Source organism: Crocuta crocuta, unplaced genomic scaffold, assembly GCF_008692635.1.
Source record: "Crocuta crocuta isolate KB4526 unplaced genomic scaffold, BGI_CrCroc_1.0 scaffold9, whole genome shotgun sequence".
Classification (NCBI taxonomy): domain Eukaryota; kingdom Metazoa; phylum Chordata; class Mammalia; order Carnivora; family Hyaenidae; genus Crocuta; species Crocuta crocuta.
Window position 1 is genome coordinate 3,248,218 of NW_027551567.1, and position 20,570 is coordinate 3,268,787.

The 20,570-nt window shown below is 39.5% G+C and overlaps 2 pseudogenes; one reads left to right on the forward strand and one right to left on the reverse strand.

Annotated features, from left to right (window-relative positions):
• Window positions 1-9,988: 9,988 nt before the first annotated feature.
• Window positions 9,989-10,302, forward strand: LOC144220185 (ribosomal protein eL42-like; annotated as a pseudogene).
• Window positions 10,303-16,227: 5,925 nt separating this feature from the next.
• On the reverse strand, window positions 16,228-16,370 carry LOC144220210 (U1 spliceosomal RNA; annotated as a pseudogene).
• Window positions 16,371-20,570: the final 4,200 nt, after the last annotated feature.

The following is a 20,570-nucleotide window of genomic DNA, read 5'->3' on the forward strand; positions in this document are numbered from 1 at the left end:
AAAATTATTTGTTTTAAAAAACATTGTTTTATATCTGAAATTCACATTTAACTGAGCATCCTCTATTTTATCCGGCAACCCTACCCCAAATAGGCTAATACCATTGCTAGATCCACCACACCCACCTCGCCCAGTGCCACATATATAGTGGGCATGTGTATATATAGATATACATGTATACATATATGTTGATATATGTATACATATCCATTTTCCTTGGATGGATGTAAAGAACTTTCACACAGAGCTTGAATGGCATCAAATTGCACTTAAAGTTAAACTTCCGCAATAGAAAGCACAGAAAGATTAAATGTTCATTCTTTAGCCCGATCAACATGGGGTAGATCCATGTGAAAAGAAGATACTGTTCAGAAAGAGTAAATAAGAATATATATTGAATAGCAGCACTGCCCAAGTGATTCTCTCAAATATTATAAGGACAGGATAACCAATGATCCAGGTCAGAGGAAAGGCCACTGTCAAGTGCGCAGCTGCCTATGATGTAGCTTTCCAATGAGGCAAAACTTAACGGCTGCATTTCCACCAAGTCTGCTTTATCTTCTTCCCTCCTACTCTAAAAAGTAGTCTACAAGTCATATTTCTCAAAAGAGAGATAAGAAGCAGGAAAATCTACCACCATGGAGTTAGAAAGAGATAAGAGAAATAAGCTGTCTAGATTCCAGCTCAGCAATAGAGAAAGGAATTAAGAACCCAACATTTCATAGGTGGAAAGATAAATACAGAAGATAAAGAAAATAGAAAAGTTTCTTTAGGGCTGAAGTACATACTGAGATAAATAAAAGACAGTAAAATATTCAAGGCTACATTGCAAAGTACTTCATCATGACAATATATTTTTTGGAATTGCAGATCAAAGGTTTCTTCACAAGCACTTCTTCAGATACCCAAACCTTGCTAGTAAAGCTGTCATCCTAACAAACCATCTTTTGTATTCTTACTGAAATTCAAAGCTACTTCCAACATTCAAATACTATATGCAGATTGGTTGAAAAGAAATGGTCTTCAGAAAGCAGAAAGAATAAACCTATATAACTCACTGCTCAGAATACCATTAAAATATGGCTAAAATCTTTTTTATTATAAATACCTAAGAAAGGAAACTAGCTTTAAGGTGGAAGAGTGTAGCTTGTATACTAGCCCAACTCCTTAGCAGCTGGGGATCCCTTGGACAAGTTTTTTCACCTCTCTGGCCATGTCTTTAAAATGGAGGTATAATGCTTACCATATGGGGTGACCATCAGTTAATTTCTACAGAACACCCAGCACAGTCTCCAGGACATATCTGTTTCCTCATCCATGTATACATACTACCTTGCTGTAATCATCCCCATCATCCGCATTATCGTCCTCAATCTTAACTTCAGTTACTGATTAGTGGCTATGTGCAAACTGCTTTATATACTTCCATTATCAAGCATTGGCAGATCTAGGATTCTAATTCCTATTCTGTTGGTTCTAAAGGCCCTTCCCTGTTTACTACATAACATTGCCTCTAAGGATAAAATTTCTGTGACATAAATCCCTTCCCTTCAGCCTTATACTGTCTGTACTTTGAAAAGTCAGAAGATTTATTGATATTGATAGCAGGAAAGCTGAGGTCCTCAGAGATGTGAGAATCAAGCACACCCTCCTGTAGAAATCAGGTGAGGAATTTTGATTATTCTAAACTTCAGTGAATAAGAACCTCCCCGAGCCCAATGAAGAGCACTACTCCAGTCCTGGACCCTGCTGACAAAAATAATTCTGGGAGTGGTGAGGACAGTTCTGGGGGTGTGAGGACAGCTTAAGAAAGGAAAGGAACCTGCTGTGGGTGATTAGAGAAGATAGCATCCTCTCCCTGTGGCAGCTGGAAGTCAATTATCAAGGCTGATAATGAATGAAAATTTGAAATATTGTTTATAAAAATTAAAGAAGAAATACCTCTAGAATTGAGGATTTTTTAAATCAAAGTACTTTGTTTCTCGTTTGAAACCAATTGTTTCAGACTCTTAAAAGTGGCATAACCAAGCTTCTTCAATGTGCTCACACAGGTGCACAAAAATGTTTAGATAAGGAAATTTGTGACAGTATTTTTTTCTAAGAGCAAAAGATCAGAAAGAACCCAAATATCTACGAAAAACCTTAGATAAATAAAGTACTGTTCATTTACTACAACAAAATGCTCTGCATCGGTGAAAAAGAACCAAATAAATCTCTATATGCTGATATAGGCAAACTCTAGAGCCCAAGATGCCCGCCCCCCCTGCCTCCAAGCAGATCTGGCCTCCTGCCAGAGAACACACTTTATTGAATTTTAGCCTCCATTCTCCCCTCAGCCAAGTGCTTTGTGCCCAACTATATATGGTTGCTCTGCCAAGAAATATTATAGAGAGAAAGGGAGGTGGGTGTAATTTGATATATTTGTGTGTGTTTCAAATAGCACATATACAAACACTAAATATATACCTTTGTGCATAAATATTTCTGGAAGAACACTCAAGAAATTGGTAACAATGGTTGCCTCAGGGAAGAGGAAATGAGGGTTGTGGGTGGGGAATGATGTTTTACTGCATTCTCTTTTGTACCTTTTTTTTACCACGTACATGTAACTTTATGGGGAGGGGGGAGTTCTATTCTTTTCTAATGTCATGCCCAGAGACTGTTGAAACAAAGGGCCATGGCTACAGCTGCAATGCGACCTGTCCTCTGGGCAGCCCAGTAGCCCACATGTGGTGTCCTGGCCCTGTTCAGCCCATGTGGCTTCCATTTATCAGTGTACAGTGCAGATTTTTTTAAAGTACATTTTGGAGCTGGAACATACTTTGCTTCTAGACATTTCTCAGCAATGACAACTCTCCAAATTATCTTCACTAGGTACTTCTGATGCTAGGCGCAATACCCAACTTGATCCAAGCCAACCACGAACTCCTTTTTTACTTCTGCTAACCACAGTGAAAATGTGCAGCAGCCTCTGAAAATTCCTCCAGCAGTAGGTTTCTGGGTACAGTCTGTAGGCTGTGTGTTTGGTATTGTGCTTCTGAACATGGGATAAACTACTCTGGAGAGTTATAACTGATAAAAGCCATGGTTCCAACAGCACTGGTTAAGAACTGCACTTGGTCTGGACCATTTACTAGCAGTGCAATCCTGGGCAAGTTCCACACATACACCCTATGCCTCAATTTTCTCATTGAAAATTGGGAATAATATCTCCCTCAGAGGGTTTGTGTGATGGTTAAATGAGATGATGCATGTGTCACACATAGTTACCACTCAATAAATGTTTGCTCTTGGAAGGATGAGGCTGAAACAATTAAAATGATTAGGTAACAAAAAATGCTTATCATCTGAACAATTAATCTATACCTATCAAATGCAATCTGGGACGCCTAGGTGGCTCAGTCAGTTGGGCGTCCAACTTCACCTCAGGTCATGATCTCGCAGTTTGTGGGTTCAAGCCCCACATCGGGTTCTGTGCTGGCAGCCCAGAGCCTGGAGCCTGTTTTGGATTCAGTGTCTCCCTCTCTATCTGCCCCTCCCCAGCTCATGCTCTGTCTCTCTCTGTCTCAAAAATAAATAAACTATAAAAATTTAAAAAATAAATAAATGCAATCTCACTCAGTACATTAGCTCCTATCAATAATAATAGTTGCTATTTGATCCTGAAATTAAGATACATTGAAATACTACAACATATCCTTTATGTTGTTGCTTGGATTTAATTTTTGTTTAATTATAAACTACTTCTTATTAAACATTGACAGAACAGTAAAATACAGACAAAAAGAAGGTAACCATCATTTATAAGCCCAGTCCAGAGAACCACTGTTAACCCTTTAACGTATTTCCTTCCAGTCTTGTTTTTCATGCATTTTAATAGCTGAGACTATATTAAATATATAATTTTCTATCCTTTCTCCTGTTAAGGCTTCTGTCAACGTGTTCTCCCATATGATTAAAACCTCTTCATAAATATCATCATTTTAATGAGTGGCTAATATTCCACTGCGGTCATTCATTTCTTTAGCAAATACCTCCTGAGAACCTAGTGTGGGTTAGGCACTGTCCTTACTGCTGGTGCAATAGTAGTGAATGAAATGGACCAGATCCCATTTCCGTAAAGTTTCTGTGCACTGCTAAGGGTTGTGCTACAAATTAGAGTGGACTAAGGTGAAAATAGGAGGTAGAAAAGTGAAGACATTGCTTCAATAAGTTTAGCTATAAAGTGGCAGTAGCTGAAGGGAGAGGTGGGGTTCGTGCCATACCTTATTTTATTCAATTATTGCACTGAGGTAGAAATACAGATGTGCATCTTAAATGAGTTCTTGGACATTCGGTAATACTTAAAAAAGACTTCTTAATAAAACTTGCCAATGCAGCTCCTAAACTGTTTCTGGTGAATCTATCCGCAATAATTACATGGTCTTTCAAAAGTCATTAATACAGGGGCACCTGGGTGGCTCAGTCGGTTAAGAGTCTGACTTCAGCTCAGGTCATGATCTCACGGTTCGTGGGTTCGAGCCCTGTGGTGGGCTCTGTGTTGACAGCTAGCTCAGAGCCTGGAGCCTGTTTCGGATTCTGTGTCTCCCTCTCTCTCTGACCCTCCCCTGCTCACGCTGTCTCTATCTCTCTCTCAAAAATAAATAAAATCAAAAAATCAAAAAAAACAAAAGTCATTAATACAGAGTTGATTTTAAGGGCAATGGCACTGATACCAAGTTCTCATGCAGGACTCCACTTGAGATATCATGTTATCACCTCACAATAGCCACCCGTTTCACTCTAAAGAAAGATTTGATAGAAACCATCTCTGCCTGGTATCCCATCCAACTGTGTTTTTGTTTTTAAGGCAGGGAAGGAAGGAGTATTGTTCTTATAGATTTTTGTACTAGAAATGTTTTATAGTTCCTTCCCACGCCATATTCAATGGGAAACCATCTGTCCACAGCCTTGTTAAGGAACAGTAGCCATGTTTTATAACACATGGTCCTACCACTCCCCACCCCAATACATACACTGACCACACCTAACTGAACCCAGCACACCTTCTGACCCAATGACTTAAGACCAATGACCAATGAACCTAAATGGTTCAACTTGAAAATTAGATCCTCTCTTAGTTTCCATTTGGGAATTGGAGTGACACGGCAAATAACAGTAAGAGCAGAAACAGAAGTAGTGTCAAAACAAAAGACTTAGCTGTCCAAATCACAAGAAACTGGAATTCTGGAAGACTAAAACCTTCGAATAAACCGAATAAGCTGATCAAATAGAAAAAAGAACACAGAGAGAGAGCCATAGGGAAGTGGAGACACTGTGAGATTAATTCTTGATCTTTCAAACAACTCCCCGACTGAGGCAACTAAAATATCAGCTAAATTTTTTTAAGTTTTTAAAAGCATCAGTGAGCCAGCATAAAGTTTTCTATAGATCCCACAAACATAATCAGAGCAGGGACCTTACTTGGTTAAGCGGATACCAAAGCGGGATTTCACACTGAATGTTTCTGCCAATCCCTGGAGCATCTGAGCATCTGCCTTGAGGGCTGCAAAAGGCTGGGGGCCCACCTAAAATGGACAATGTAAATGAAGACCCCCACATAATGCTGGAAGCCCAGAGGGCTGCACCCTCAGTGTACAGATGAGCAGCAAGGATCATGTCTCTCTTGATCTTAGTGCTGAGTGGATGGTTAAACAATCTCCCATGAGTGTTCATAGCCATAAGCCAGGGCTCACATGGCTTGTGATCCAAATTCATGCTAGTGTTGTCTGAAAAACTTCAAGCAAAGAATATAATTCCTAGAGTTCCTGAGCTGTTACTTTCAACTGCAACAGAGGTCTCAAAAGATTCCACAGATAGAGTTTCAGGGGAAAAAAAATCACAAAACACACAGACACCGTCAGGGGAAAGGACCGTGCAGCTCTTGAAAGAGAATCGCCGTCACTCTGCAGTTCCTGTCCTTAGATAGCCAAGAGATTCTCTTTAATGCTGCAATAAAGTCTTCCTTTATTTGATCAAATCTTACAGAGACTTTGTTCTTTAAAAAGTACCACAACTCCCTTGTTATCAGTTCTTGCCCTCAAATAGTATGCTGACAGCATGGATCTCAAGGATAGCTGTAGTGAGGGCTCTGTGGCCCCTCCCCACCTTTCTCTTTACTGGTGCTGCACTGGGTTCTGAACTGCATCCTGCAACCCCACTCGTTCCTTTGTAATCACTGAGTGCCAATGATCTTATGCATCTCTCTTTGGTATCTGCTTGAATAACATACTGGATGAACAAAAGGGGCTTACTGTATCCATCCGGGAGTTGACTGCAGAAGAAATGTATTAGGAAACTCTTATGGGAAATCTCGCTTATGCTAATCAAACACAACTTGGATGATAGTAAATGCCAATTAAGGAGAGTGAAACCAGAGAGGTAAAGGGATGGCCACCTAATTCCCCACAAGAGTTGAACACATGAAATAACTAGTCTTATCATTTTGAGACACAATGGGAAATAATCTACCGCCAAAAGTCTGGTTTCTGCAGATAAATCTTTCCCAGAAAGGCGAATAAAGCAACTGTTAGCCAGCTTTTAAAAACCTAACATGGCACTGTTACGAAGGATGGCATTTTGTAAACGTGTGCTCTGCTCCCGGGAATGATCGCACTGTTTCAAATCCCCAGGCCTATAGATGGGGATAAAACTGTCCTCAGTTCTCTGGAGAACTCTATGCTGGCTGGCTGCCAGCTGCACCTAGGACTGCTTTTTCTTGAAATTCCCACCAGCACTTCTGTTTGCAGTCTCACTAAACAAGCAAACCACCTGGTTGTTGACAAGACTCTGATTGGTAACATTGAAGGAGTGGCAAGAAGACAGAAGGGAACACAGCTCCTGACCTTCCTCTCAGGCTGAATTAACACTGTTTGGTTAATACAATTAATCACAGGGACAGAAGATGCGCTCAGGAGCTAAAGCCTGTGCCTTCTTCACAGCTTCTCTTTACTCAGTGAGAAACTATTTTGAGATTAATTGGACTTTTATCTAAAACACCCAGTAATATGACCCTTCTTCGCTCTGCAATGAACAAACCGAGGCACAATTATTTCCTGCTGAAGGTCAGGTACACAGTGGTATTTGAAAACAATGCATCATCAGGCATTAAGGAAGTGAGAAGAGCATTCCACTTCCTCCTTTCCTTATTGGAAAGGCATTTTTGATTTCAGAGTAAGTGAAAATTTAGGGTCCAGGAGTAGCAATTCTGTCAAAACAGTAAATTAAGTATTCATCACTTGCAGATGAGCTTGGGCAAAACTGGATTTATCCTGTACAGAATCATTTCAGATACTGGGGCATTTAGGCTACAGAGTAGTTATTATACATTTCAGTTACTGTCTCAGCAAAAGATCTTTCCTTCTCCACTCTCAGTTCGCTTCATTTCAAAAGACATAGCTTTCTCTAGATTTGAGAAATCAGTCCTCCTTCAAGGATCTTGTTTGTAGTACTGTGATTACTGATCTTGTTTCTAGAACTCTAAGAACAGGAAAGGGACGCCTAGGTGGCTCAGTTGGTTAAGCGTCTGACTTTGACTCAGGTCATGATCTCACGGTTCATGAGTTTGAGCATCAGGCTGGGCTCTGTGCTGACAGCTCAGAGCCTGAAGCCTGCTTTGGATTCTGTTTCTCCCTCTCTGCCCTTCCCTGCTTACACTCTGTCTCTTTCTCAAAATTAAACATTAAAAAATAATAAATAAAAAACAATAAAATAAAAGAACAGGAAATATATCTGTCCATAAACAAATAAATATGGGGCACCTGGATGGCTTAGTCAGTTGAGGGTCCAACTTGGGCTCAGGTCATGATCTTATGGTTTATAGGATCGAGCCCCACGTCAGGCTCTGTGCTGGCAGCTCAGAGCCTTCAGCCTGCCTTCAGATTGTGTGTCTCCCTCTCTCTCTGCCCCTCCCCCACTTGCACTCTGTCGCTCTCTCTCATAAAAAGTAAACACTAAACAATTATAAATAAATAAATATGTTTTCACACATATTTTTAAAAAGAATGATGCTTGGATTTTTAGCCTTAGTAACTTCTGATGCAGCCAGCTAGTCCACTAATTTAAATCACCAAGTATTTATTAAACATCTACATTTCAAAGCATAATGCTGTGCCAATTAAGTCAAATGTCAAGGGAGTGATAAAAAAAGTAGTTGAATTTCATAAATTTCGTACCTGAGGGTCTCAAATCAAAATGTGGTCATTTTTTAAAATGTTGAATTCTGACTCAGTTGAATGAAAGGTTTCCTACATACTCCTCATCAGGAAATAAGTTTAATGGCTCTGTCGATCCCTAGGAATCTATTCCTATTGAAAAATAAAATGTCATTTTCTCACTATCATCATCAACAACAACACACTCTTAACCATCAGAGTCTAGGAAGGAACCCAAATATTAAAGGGTGGCTCGGGGAGGGTCTGAATACCCTGTCTGTCATGGGGGTTACAAGAATCTATGCATACGTACACACTCATAGAATTGTAACCAATAAAAGTGAACCTTACTGCATGTAAAAATTTTGAAATCCATTTTTAATGCTTTAGAGGAATTCAGAGGCAGATTTTCCATGAAGCTAATGAAGCTGAAGCTTCAGGGTTGCTAATAAGCACAAATCCTTCTAAGGTCTTGTACCTATTTTGTACTCTTTTTCATAAAGTGGGCTCCATCCCAAACTGTATAAGCTCCAGGATCTATAAAACCTGCATTCATTCCTTGTAGGTATGACTCTATAGTAATTAAATTTATTTCCATGAGTTCAATACAGGGAAAGTTAAAGAACAGAATGAGGCAGCAGATGCTGAATTCTGGGAATTCATAAGAAGAGTGATATCGAAGGATTAGGGAGCTCAGTGGGATTTGGATTGGGTCTTTGTAATAAAGAGTCTGACAAACATCTTTGATGTTTGACTACTGATGGCTTTCAAGCCTCATCACTCCTCTACCCCTTCTGCAAGCTGATACAAAATCTGATTGTCACTATCTTTGGTGTTAGTAGTAAGTTCAAACCACATGAGCCCCAGCCCATGTGGAAGCCCTCATCCCAGTCCCACTCTCTAATCACAGGCTCCTTTTCCTATTCTCTCAACTCTTTTGACACCACTTTGGAAGCCTGCCTTGCTCTCTATAGAAAGTCCCATATGTGAGTAACAAACCTTTCCTTCCCTCTTGGTGCATGCACAACATCATCAGGCTTGACATCCAAACCACATTTGGGGTGGGAACTGAATACTGGGTAATAGTTCCATCCTGTTCCATTTCTACAGGGTGACCATACCAGTCTTGACAATCTATATAATTTAGATGCATCAAGAAGAGAAGGGCATTTCAAGGAGAGAAAATTACTTACACAAAGATGAAGAGTTGGAAACATGAAAACCATGTTTGCAGGATGATGTCATTAAAACTGCAAAAATTGCACTGATGAGTCAGAAGGTTGGTAAGAAGACTAATGTAAGAGGTCATTGAATAGACATTAGAAATGTGAATTTCTTCTTTCGTACATCAAGACACTACCAATGATTTTTTTTTGAATGGAGAAATAATAGGGTCAAATAAGCATAAGAAGAATATCTGTCTACTTATTGGAGGTAAAATGGGTTGGAGACAGCGAGGTCTAGGGGAAAAAAACTATCAGCCTAGAATGGTAAGGTCTTGGATGCTGTAGTGTCAATGGAATGGGAAGGAAGAGAGGGAGGACTATAAAAACACAGTGAATAGAGACTTACCAACAGGGATGTTAAGAAAAGGGGAAGGAAAGGACTAAGGATGGCTAAAAGATATTAAATGACCACCACAAGAAAAAATTCCATAGAACAAGCATCAATCACTAAATGGAGAGTCTCTTTGTGACACCTGTCTGGATCATCCACTGCAAAATGATACACATCCAATTCAATTCAAGAAATATTTATTGAATTTTTCTTTCCGTGCTAATAGCACTCTCACAACCATGGTGAACATTTCTAAAATCCACCGGACTTTCTGCAAGAAGTGTGTCAAGCCCCAACCCCACAAAGTACAAGAAAAACAAAGATTCTCTTTACGACCAGGGAAGGTGGCATTATGACAGAAAGCAGAGAGGCTATGATGGGCAGACTAAGCTGATTTTCCAGAAAAAGGCTAACCCTTACAGAGAAGGTTGTGCTGAGGCTTGAATGTGTTGAGCCCGACTGCAGATCTATGAGAATGCTGGCTATGAAGAGATACAAGCATTCTGAACTAGGAGGAGATAAGAAAAGAAAGGGCCAAGTGATCCTGTTCTAAGTTTCATATTTTGTAATATTATGAAGTCAGTCAAGTCTTGAGGTTGTGTTAAAAAATAAAAGAAATACTTATTGAGCATATATTTATTCAACAAATAATTACTAAGAACAGGCACTGTACAAGGCAGGGGGCAAAGAGATAAATAAATAATCATAGTCCCTCGCCATCAAGGAACTTAAATTCTAGCACAGGGAAACTGCTCTTATTCAACTCAATAGAAAACAACGTGGTAAATGCTCTATTCGTTTAGGAAGAAAGGTCCAGTGTATTCTGAAATGGGAACAATTACCTTTTCCAAGAAGATAGCATTTAAGCTGTGCCTTAAAGAATAAACAATTTTTCATAGTGCATACAAAGACTAAGAATGTTTCAAGAAAGGAAGGAACAAGAACAAATAAATTTTTCAAATCAGCCATGTGTTCAGGCTAAAAGCATAGCCCTCTGCCTGGCTTATGGAGCAAAGTACATGTGGAGAGATGTGGTGAAAGAGAATGTGAAAAGGTTGACTTGAACCAGATTACAGAAAAGAAATCACTGAATGTTAAGGCAACAGGAAGCAATCAAAGGACTTAAATTGGAAAAATGATATGTCCTAAGTTTCAGAAAATTTACTCTGATATTAATGGAGAACCAAGGACCATACAGAGTCTAGATGCAGAAAGAGCAATTGAAATAAATATTATTAAAATGTCACTACTACCCAAAGCAATCTACACATTCAATGCAATCCCAATCAAAATTGTAGCAGCATTCTTCTCAAAACTAGAACAAACTATCCTCAAATTTGTATGGAACCACGAAAGACCCCAAATAGCCAAAGTAATATTGAAGAAGAAAACCAAAACGGGATACATCACCATCCCAGACTTTAGCCTCTACTACAAAGCTGTCATCAGCAAGACAGTATGGTATTGGCACAAAAACAGATACCTAGACCAATGGAATAGAATAGATAACTCAGAAATGGACCCACAAATGCATGGCCAACTAATCTTTGACAGAGCAGGAAAGAGTATCTAATGGAAAAAAGATAGCTTCTTTTCACAGGTGGTGCTGGGAGAACTGGACAGCAACATGCAGAAGAATGAAATTAGATCATTTTCTCACACCATGCACAAAAATAAACTCAAAATGGATAAAGGACCTGAACGTGAGACAGGANAATAAATAAAATTTAAAAAAAAGAAATACCATATGTTTGCACGTATAGGTGGATTAGGAGGAAGCTAACGGAGGACCTTGAGGGAGAAGAAGGGGGAAAATAGTTGGGGAGAGGGAGGGAGGCAAACCATGAGAGACTCTTGAATGCTGAGAACAAACTGAGCGCTGATGGGGGTGAGGGAGAAAAGGGGGGTGATGGGCATGGGGGAGGGCACTTGTGGGGATGAGCACTGGGTGTTATATGGAAACCAACTTGACAATAAACTAAGAACAAAAAACATTTAAAAAAATTTTAAGTGAGCCTAAATGTATATTTAGTTGGTGGCAAAACCATACAGAAAGGAACCAATTCAAGTGATTTTAAAGCATGATAATGTGACTATTCATACATAGTGGAACAGACTCTAAAAACAAAAGAACTGAAAAAAACCTTAAGGTGTTTTCAATAATCATTTTGTTGTTGGTAATGCTGACATTGATACTCTGACATTGTTCTGTGTTTACCATGGGGAGAAACAAGTATGCAATGAGATGATATGCTAATTCTATCATTCCAATGACATTGAGAGCCAGGATTCTCAGGGTATAAGGAAGAAACTATAGGGGCACCTGGGTGGCTCAGTCAGTTGAGTGTCCGTCCGGCTTTAGGTCACGATCTCAGGGTTCATGGTCTTGAGCCCTGGGTCAGGCCCCATGCTGACTGTACACAGACTACTTGGGATTCTCTCTCTCCCACTCTCTCTGCCTCTCCCCTATGCATGCTCTCTTGACCTCTCTCAAAATAAATAAATATTTTTTAAAAAGAAAGTACAGATGTAAGATGAGATATATTTAGTAAAAGCCTTGTCCTCATTTAGAATTGGAAATACCATTTTGAGTTCCTAATTTTATCCTAAAAAAGTAAGTATTTCCAAGCTCTGCTGATTGAAAAGTCCCCCCACGATGATTATTTCAGTGTCAGTGTGTACACTAGCGCCAAGAATTTGTCTCCATAACCATTTTGGAGTAAAAGGAACTAGGGATCCCTAAGGAAGTGTTTGATTCCAACTCTGGCACAAGGAAGAAGCTGATCCTAGAACACCTGGTCATGACAGATAGTACCAATGTTATCAGTCTACTGGGGTGTCCAAAAGACTCAGGAGTATACCTGAAGAGGCTCCCACTGGCCAAAGAGGAGAAAATGTGAGCATCTTTACCCTACAGTATCTGCAGAACTTTCAGAAAGTCTCTAGGCAGGAAGGGCCATGCAGAGAGGGGAGTAAAGATGCAGTACTAAGCTGAAAACAGAGGAATCAAGGAAACACCTGCAGTCCGGACGCTGGAACTCCAGCCTTCTCCACTGCCGACTACAAAACACAGGCAGCCAGTCCCATACCCCCAGGCAGAAGACGGTAGTGACCTTCTCTGGAGGAAATGAACCTGAAAGGACAATACATACTATTGTTGCTGGGAGGTCAGTTAAAAAGCTCTGTGTCCACAGCACAATCTACCAGTCAATTAAGCCTGCACACGCACACAGATCTTCCAATCAGCTTTTTAGTGTCCTATTCTTAGCTATAAATGGACAATGATAATCAGCCACTTGAGGAAAGCCTCCACCACAGGAACCAAAATGAGACAATGCAGAAAACAGAAAAAAATTTCAAAGATACTATAGTTAATAACTTCAGAGAAGAGAAAATGATGGCAAAAATGACAAATCCAATTGGAGGGTTGGAAAATAAGGTCTAGGAGAGGACAGGAAGCTCAACAACAACAACAAAAGCAGAGATTTAGAAAAGTAAACAGAGAATTAATCCAGAGATCCAGATTAATAAGAGAAAAGAGAGAGAACAATAGAAATAAAATTGTTGAAGAAATATTATAAGTTCTTAAAACTAATGGACGTAAATCTCCAGATTAACAAGCCAATGAAATTAATGAAAGACATGCATCATTATGAAATTTAAAAATGCTAAAAAGAGAGAAGATGTTGAAAAGCTCTGAGGGATGGGATGAGGGGAAGAACAGATTCCACTATGGATCATAACATAAAATGATGGGAGATTTTCAACAGCAACACTGAATTTAGAAGACAGTAGAGCAATGTCTCAAAAAAATTCTGAATGCAATTATTTTTAATCTAGAATTCTCTAATCAAATTATTTGCCAAATATGAGGATAAAGACTTTTTTAATGAATAGACTTAGTTTTTTTTAATGTTTACTTTTCAGAGAGTGAGAGAGAGCAGAGGAGGGCCAGAGAGAGGGAGACAGAGAATCCCAAGCAGGCTCCACACTGTCAGCACAGAGTTCAACATGGGGCTCAAAGCCACAAACCATGAGATCATGACCTAAGCCAAAATCAACAGTTGGATGCTTAACCAACTGAGCCACCCTGGTAGCCCAAATGGACTTTAGTTTTTAGAGAAGCTTTAGATTTACAGAAAAAAATGAACAGAAATCACAGAGTTCCCACATGCTCCTTTCCTATACTTTTCCCCACCAGAGCAAGAGCCCCCAACCCTACAAAGTCACCCGTATTACATTTTATTACATTTATAACATTATGTTACATGTGGTACATCTGTTATAACTGATGAATGAATACTGATACATTATTATTAAGTAAAGCCTATAGTTTCCATTAGGGTTCACTCTTTGTGTTGTACACTTCCATGGGTTTTGACAAATGTATATTGTTATGTATTTACCACTCCAGTATCATATAGAGTAGATTCACGGCCCTAAAAATCCCCAGTGCTCCACTTACTCATCCCTTTTTTCTTCCTCCTAAACCTATCAGCCACTTACATTTTAGTAAAATATCTCTATAATTTTGCCTTTCTGCAATGTCATATCATTGGAATCATGCAGGATGTAGCCTTTTCAGACTAGCTCTTTTCACTTAGCAGTATACATTCAAGCTTCCTCCATGCCTCTGCATGACTGGATAGCTGTTTTTTTTTCATTGCTAAATAATATTTCATTGTATGGATGTTCCACAGTTTGTTTATCCATTCACCTAGTAAAGTACATCTTTGTTGGTTCCAAGTTTTGGCAATTATGAATAAAGCTGCTATAAATATTCATGTGCAGGGTTCTGTGTGGACACGAATCTTCAATTCATTTGAGTAAATACCAATGCGCGTGATTGCTGGATTGTATACTATGTTTACTTTGTGAGAAACTGCCAAACTGTTTTCCAATGAATCAATGACTGTTCCCCAGCATTTGGTGTTGTCAGTATTTTGGATTCTGGCCATTTTCCAATAGGTGTGTAGGGGTATCTCATTATTGTTTTAATTTGCAGTTCCCTATTGACCTATGATTTGAGCAGCTTTTCATGTTTATTTGACATCTATATATTTTCCTTGGTGAGGTATCTGTTCAGATCATCTGCTAATGTTTTAACTGAGTTATCTGCCGTCTTATTGTTGAGTTTTGAGAGTTCTTTGTATATTTTGGACAAAGGTCCTTTATCAGATAACTGTTTTGAAAATATTTTTTCCCAACCTGTCACTTGTATTTTCATTCTCTTATATAAAGACACTTTTAAACAAGCAAAATCTCAGGAAATTTACTTCCCTTGCACCTTTTCTAAGGAAGCAACGATGATCTTCTCTCTATCCAAATGAGAGAAAGATCTCAGAAGGATGACATATGTGAAACATGGAACCCAAGAAACGAGATCCAACACAGGAAATAGCCAAAATTGAATTTCCTAGACTAATGGCAAAAAAAACAAGCTCCAAGACATTGGGAGTAAGCCTAGAGCAGAGGTCTCACATTCCAGTGAGTGAAAGACAATTATTGGGGGCATGTAAACAATATTAAATTTATTTTTATGTTAGCCTTTTAGATTTTCTATTTTTGTATATATTTCATGATGTACACACTATTTTATTACAGAAAACATCTATTTTATAACAATACAAATATTAAAGGTATGTGCTGAAAATTGATAACAGTCCAGCATTTAAAAAGAAAAATCTAGAAGCTCCTAATCCAGGAAGAACCAGTCCAGAACAGAACAGGAGGCCAGAGATGCACAGAAAGAATTTTACAGAATAAAATGGAACTGATAAATGACATGGGAGTTTTGACCATGTGGAAAATTGCATAGAGAGCCATTTTACAGAGCTTTTGGGAAGTGGGAAGACTTACCGTGTTTCAAAGAAACTTAAGCAAATAAAAATGACAATTATTAATCCCAAGAAAAAAAACAAAAAATACACAAGAAATAAAACATAATTATAGCATCTTACTTACATCCGTAGTGAACAATATTCTCATAATTATCATGAAAACACTGACTTTGTGTTTAACTAAAAATTAAAATATAATTACATCAGGAAGATTCAAGAAAGAGCAGTTAAGAGAAAGTCCTCACTATCTGTATAAACTTGGTAAACGAAGAAATCCCATTTCTTTATTATTATTAATCTCAGGGATTTTTTTATTTGTAATAATTTTTTAAATTTTGTCTCAGACTTCTTCCTACCAACCTCTATCACCCGGCCAACTTGGGTCTCTGGTTCCCAGTTGATGATCTGCCTCTCTAGTGTGGGCTCTACTTCATCCTTCCTGAGCTTTGACCTCCAATCAAGCTGCTGCTCTGACTTATCTTCACCCCCACAACCCCTCACTCCCAGCCTGGACACCTCTCTTCGCTCTGAGTACTCCCCGTGATTTCANCTGTCCTGCCCCTAACCCTGGGGGCAAAACGCAGAGAGAGCAACTATGGAGGCACGAATTGCTCAAGCATGGTCTCAAACCTGAGAAGAAGGGGAAAGAGGGAACCAGTGCCCCACAATCACAGATTGTGCAGGAAGTTGCAGGGGTCAGCCCAGCCGGAGTGCAATGGGCAAGCCTCGCCCCGGGAAAACCACCTTCAAGGTCATCGCATCTCCCCTCCCAGGTAAATATATTAGTTTTAAATATGGACATACGTGAGGCGCCTGAGTGGCTCAGAGGGTTAAGCCTGACTCTTGATTTCAGCTCAGGTCAAGATCTCATCGTAGGTCAAGATCTCATCGTTCATAAGATCAAGCCCCTGCGATGGCTCCGCTGACGGCATGTACCCTTTTGGGATGCTCTTTCTCCCTCTTTCTCAGTGCCTCCCTTGCCTGCACACTTGTGCTCTCTCTCTCTCTCTCTCAAAATAAATAAGCATTTTAAAAAAATAAATAAATAAATATGGAGATATGTATCAAAAGAAGCTGCCATAAAATAACAGAAAGTGGTTCCTCTTGAGACCGGCAAAGCAAATAAGGCTGAGTGGAGAAGGGATTGTTCTCTTTTTATGCCACTGAGCACTATTTCGTTTTGTAGAATATTCGCATATCAAAATGTAGGAAACTATTCAACATATAATGTTAAGTGAAGAGAGAGGATTAAAATTGCTAAAGTTTATAGCAATATATAGCTATTTGGATAAATTTACCAAATTCCAAATATACATGTCTTCTGTTAATAAAAAAGCTAAATGAACTACATCAAACTATGTTTTTAAAAGTTAAAAGTATACCCGAGGCACCTGATTGGCTCCGTGGGTTGAACGTCTGACTTTGTCTCAGGTGGTGCTCCTGTGGTGGGTGGGTTTGGCCAGCATCAGGCTCTGTGCTGACAGCTCAGAGTCTGGAGCCTGCTTCAGATTCTGTCTCTGTCTCCCTCTCTCTTTGCCCCTGCTCTGCTCATGCTCTGTCTCTGTCTCTCAACAATAAATGTTAAAAAAAAAAAAAAAGCTTTTTAAATTAAAAATATACCCAAAGTAGTTACCACTGCGTGCTAAGCTAATGGAAATTTTAACATAATTTTGTATTTTTTTTCACTACCCACAATAAGATATATTACTTTCTCAGGCAGGGGGAGAACTTTTTAAACTTTTTTGACCTTCAATCACTAAGGAAATTGATGAATTGCAAACAGGAGTCACATGTAACTAACGTGCCCCAAACCACAGAAGCCTGAAAGGCACAAATTGGGTAGCACTGGGTCATCACCCTTTTTGGGGGAGGGTTGTTTGTTTTTGCTGAATTTCACCCTGCTTCTATTGCAGGATTTTTCTACAAAGAGCTCCCAGCCACCCAGCATTTCTGGCGTTCCCAGGGCCTGCCTCAAATGCGCTCAAACAGGAGCAGTCCCATATGGTGTTAGATAAGGCTGCTGCTTCCTCTGCCACCCACTGGAAGTCCTGCGGCCCAGGCATTGACAGTCATGCCCTGTGACCTCTGGAACTGGCAATCCTCCAAAGCCTCCGCCTTCCCTACCTCTGCCCTGAGTTACAATCTGCTTGAGGGCTATGAAAGAAAATCCACCAGGGCCCTGGAGTTTTAGAGAGATTTCAGTAAAAATAGCTCTTTCAGGATTTCATTTATTGGCTTATAAACCTAAAGTTTCAGAGAGAGAGAAAGAGAGAGAGAAAATGCAAGAATCAGTGCAAAGAACTGGGTGAAAGGAAAACATTCCACCGGACAGCTGTTCTTCCTTGACTCCCCATATTCCCTGGGGCTTCAGCTGAGCCAGAATTGCCGGCCAGACTCCTCTTCCTTAAGTTCATCTCGCTCAGCTTTTTTCCTTGGGGGCTCTTTGGTGTGTCAGTGAAAAGAATTTTGTTGGGCGCCCCCACTTCACAGACTTGGGGAAATGCTCAGTCATATCTGAATTCCAGAGGAGAACATAGATAGATAGGTGCTATTATGTACCCTCACTTTCCAGATGAGGACACTGAGGCACAAGAGTTGAATAAATTGCTCAAGGTCACACACTACTAAGTGGCAGTATGGCCCCAGGGTAAATACTCTCACACACCACAACACACTGACTTGGGAGGGTGGAATGGAGCCTCCACTTCTTGCCAAGCTCCATGTGGTTACAGATAGACCACTGCCCTCAGAGCCTTTACCACTCATGATAATAACAATTACACCTGCAGACATCTGATAGAAATTCTAAGAACAATCTTACGCATGCACCAGGTCTAATTCAATTACCACCCCTTTTATGGAAGTAAGTTCCTGGAGTCTCCTAGTCAGGATGGAATCTCTTCCTCTTTGTTTTCCCACAGCTCTTCAACTCTAGACAAGGTAACACTGCCTGAGTCTCCTTGCAATGAGTGATTCAGGTGATCAAGCTCTGTAACTACACTGTAACGCTGTTTGCGGCAGTGTTCATCACAGCACATGGCACAGAGCAGGTGTTCAACTCCTAGGTGTCTTTGTTGAGTTACCCTGGCCACTGTTCAGAGCACGTAGTGGGCACACAATGTCTGCTGATTGATTATTAAATGGCCATTGAGGTGAGGCCCCTCCACAGAAGACCCTGTAGAATAGGTTGAATCCTGGGACACTGCCATTTTATAAAACAAACTGTTCACATATTGGCAGTATCACATGGGTCAATTCAATATAAGAAAAATATCCTAACTGAAATAGCCAATAAACCGAGGAAAATGTTCCCTTGGAAGATTTTGAAATCCTTATTCTTGGATACCTTTTATAATCTACCTGTAGCTGTTTAAATATTTTTTAAAATACCCAAAAAGTCCACATTCTAGACTATGTATACTCAAATCTTAGAGATGAAATTTGATTCCAACATCTTTGTTCAGCCATGAGTCCCTACGATTGTGTGCAAAAGGCTAATTGTTAACAGTTTACCAACAGAGAAAGCAATTTTGCTCACTTAAGTATCTTTCAATCTTGGCCCAAAAGACAGCTGAGAAATATCTTCTGGGGCCTGGTAACGTGGGGTTTCTATGTGCAGTAAATTCCCCCACTCTCCTTCTCATCCCACCCTCTATCTGCCTGCATATTGATGTTTGGGGACTATGCTGACCTTTGGAACTGACATCAATAGTGGGGATTCACCCAGTAGGTGAGAATGTTCCTCACCTGGCAGTGTTCTTGTGCCTGGCTCAAGCCTCTGCAACTGAAGGCAGTAAAGGTAGCTGACAATGTAATTTATCCACACTTCACCTGGAAAGGGTATCATTTCTTTGAGCTCTCTGGAGACCCTCGCCTCATAAAAAGGCCCAAGATGCCTGTCAGACCAAACAATGCCTGTTGTATTTTATTACATCGGATGAAACACAAGGCTTAATGCTCCATTAGCAGCAGGTTTCATGTTCACTCCGGGAAGGTGGTTCAACATTACAGTATCTTATCTTGTTCTTTCTTATGTTTTTAATATAAACGGCCTTAAAATTCCCTATTTTCATCCCCCTCACCCACTGCTTCAGGCATCCAGAAGCTGTATTATCAGATTCTACAGTCTGAGATAATGTGGTATTATAAGAGTGCCAATATATACGTGGTATATTTTTTTTTTCTAGTTAAAACTACAGTCTGAAAGAAAGAAGAAGTTTGCTCTCTAGTGGCTGATTTACAAAAGGCTCTGAAAGCCACACAATGAGATATCTTAGAGGAAATTTAACAGTGCTATCTGTGTAACAAGGTCTGAGTAATTATTTTGTTTTTATTTATTTTTTTAATTTTCCTTACAGTGAAAAACCACATCATAGAAAGTGTTTTGTGAATATTTTTTCCAATTAAAATTTTTCCTATCATTAAGCTAATTTCAATTCTAAATTCTTAGAGTAGCAATTAGGTTTCTAGTGTTTTACTAGCATATTATACCTTTAGAAAGCTCTGTGGATTTTTTTAATACCATATAATTAATGTCCATTATAGCCACGTTGCCCCATAATATAATATCATTAGAGCTTTTTAAGCTATTTTTTAGCCCTTTGCAGAAAGATTATACAAATTCAGGGAGAAATAGTATAATTTTTAATATGATGCTAATTAATATCATTTTATTGCTCCTTTTTCTACAGCAACTCAATGTATAAAACGTTACTATAGTAAGAATTATAAATGAAAATATTTATTCAATGTGCCCCTCTTTTTAAGCCCTCCTACCATGTTTTACTTTCCCATTTTATTCTCCCACCAATCCACCTCCGTCTCCCCAAGTCCACACTGTTTTCCCCAATTCTCTCTAGTACCCCTGGTCAAATGATAGGAAAGTTAACAATACCACTGGTGCCTGAAATTCCTATGCTCCAAGCTTCAAAAAAGGAGGGGATTACCTAGGAAGCTTTCTTACCTGCACTGTAATAAATAG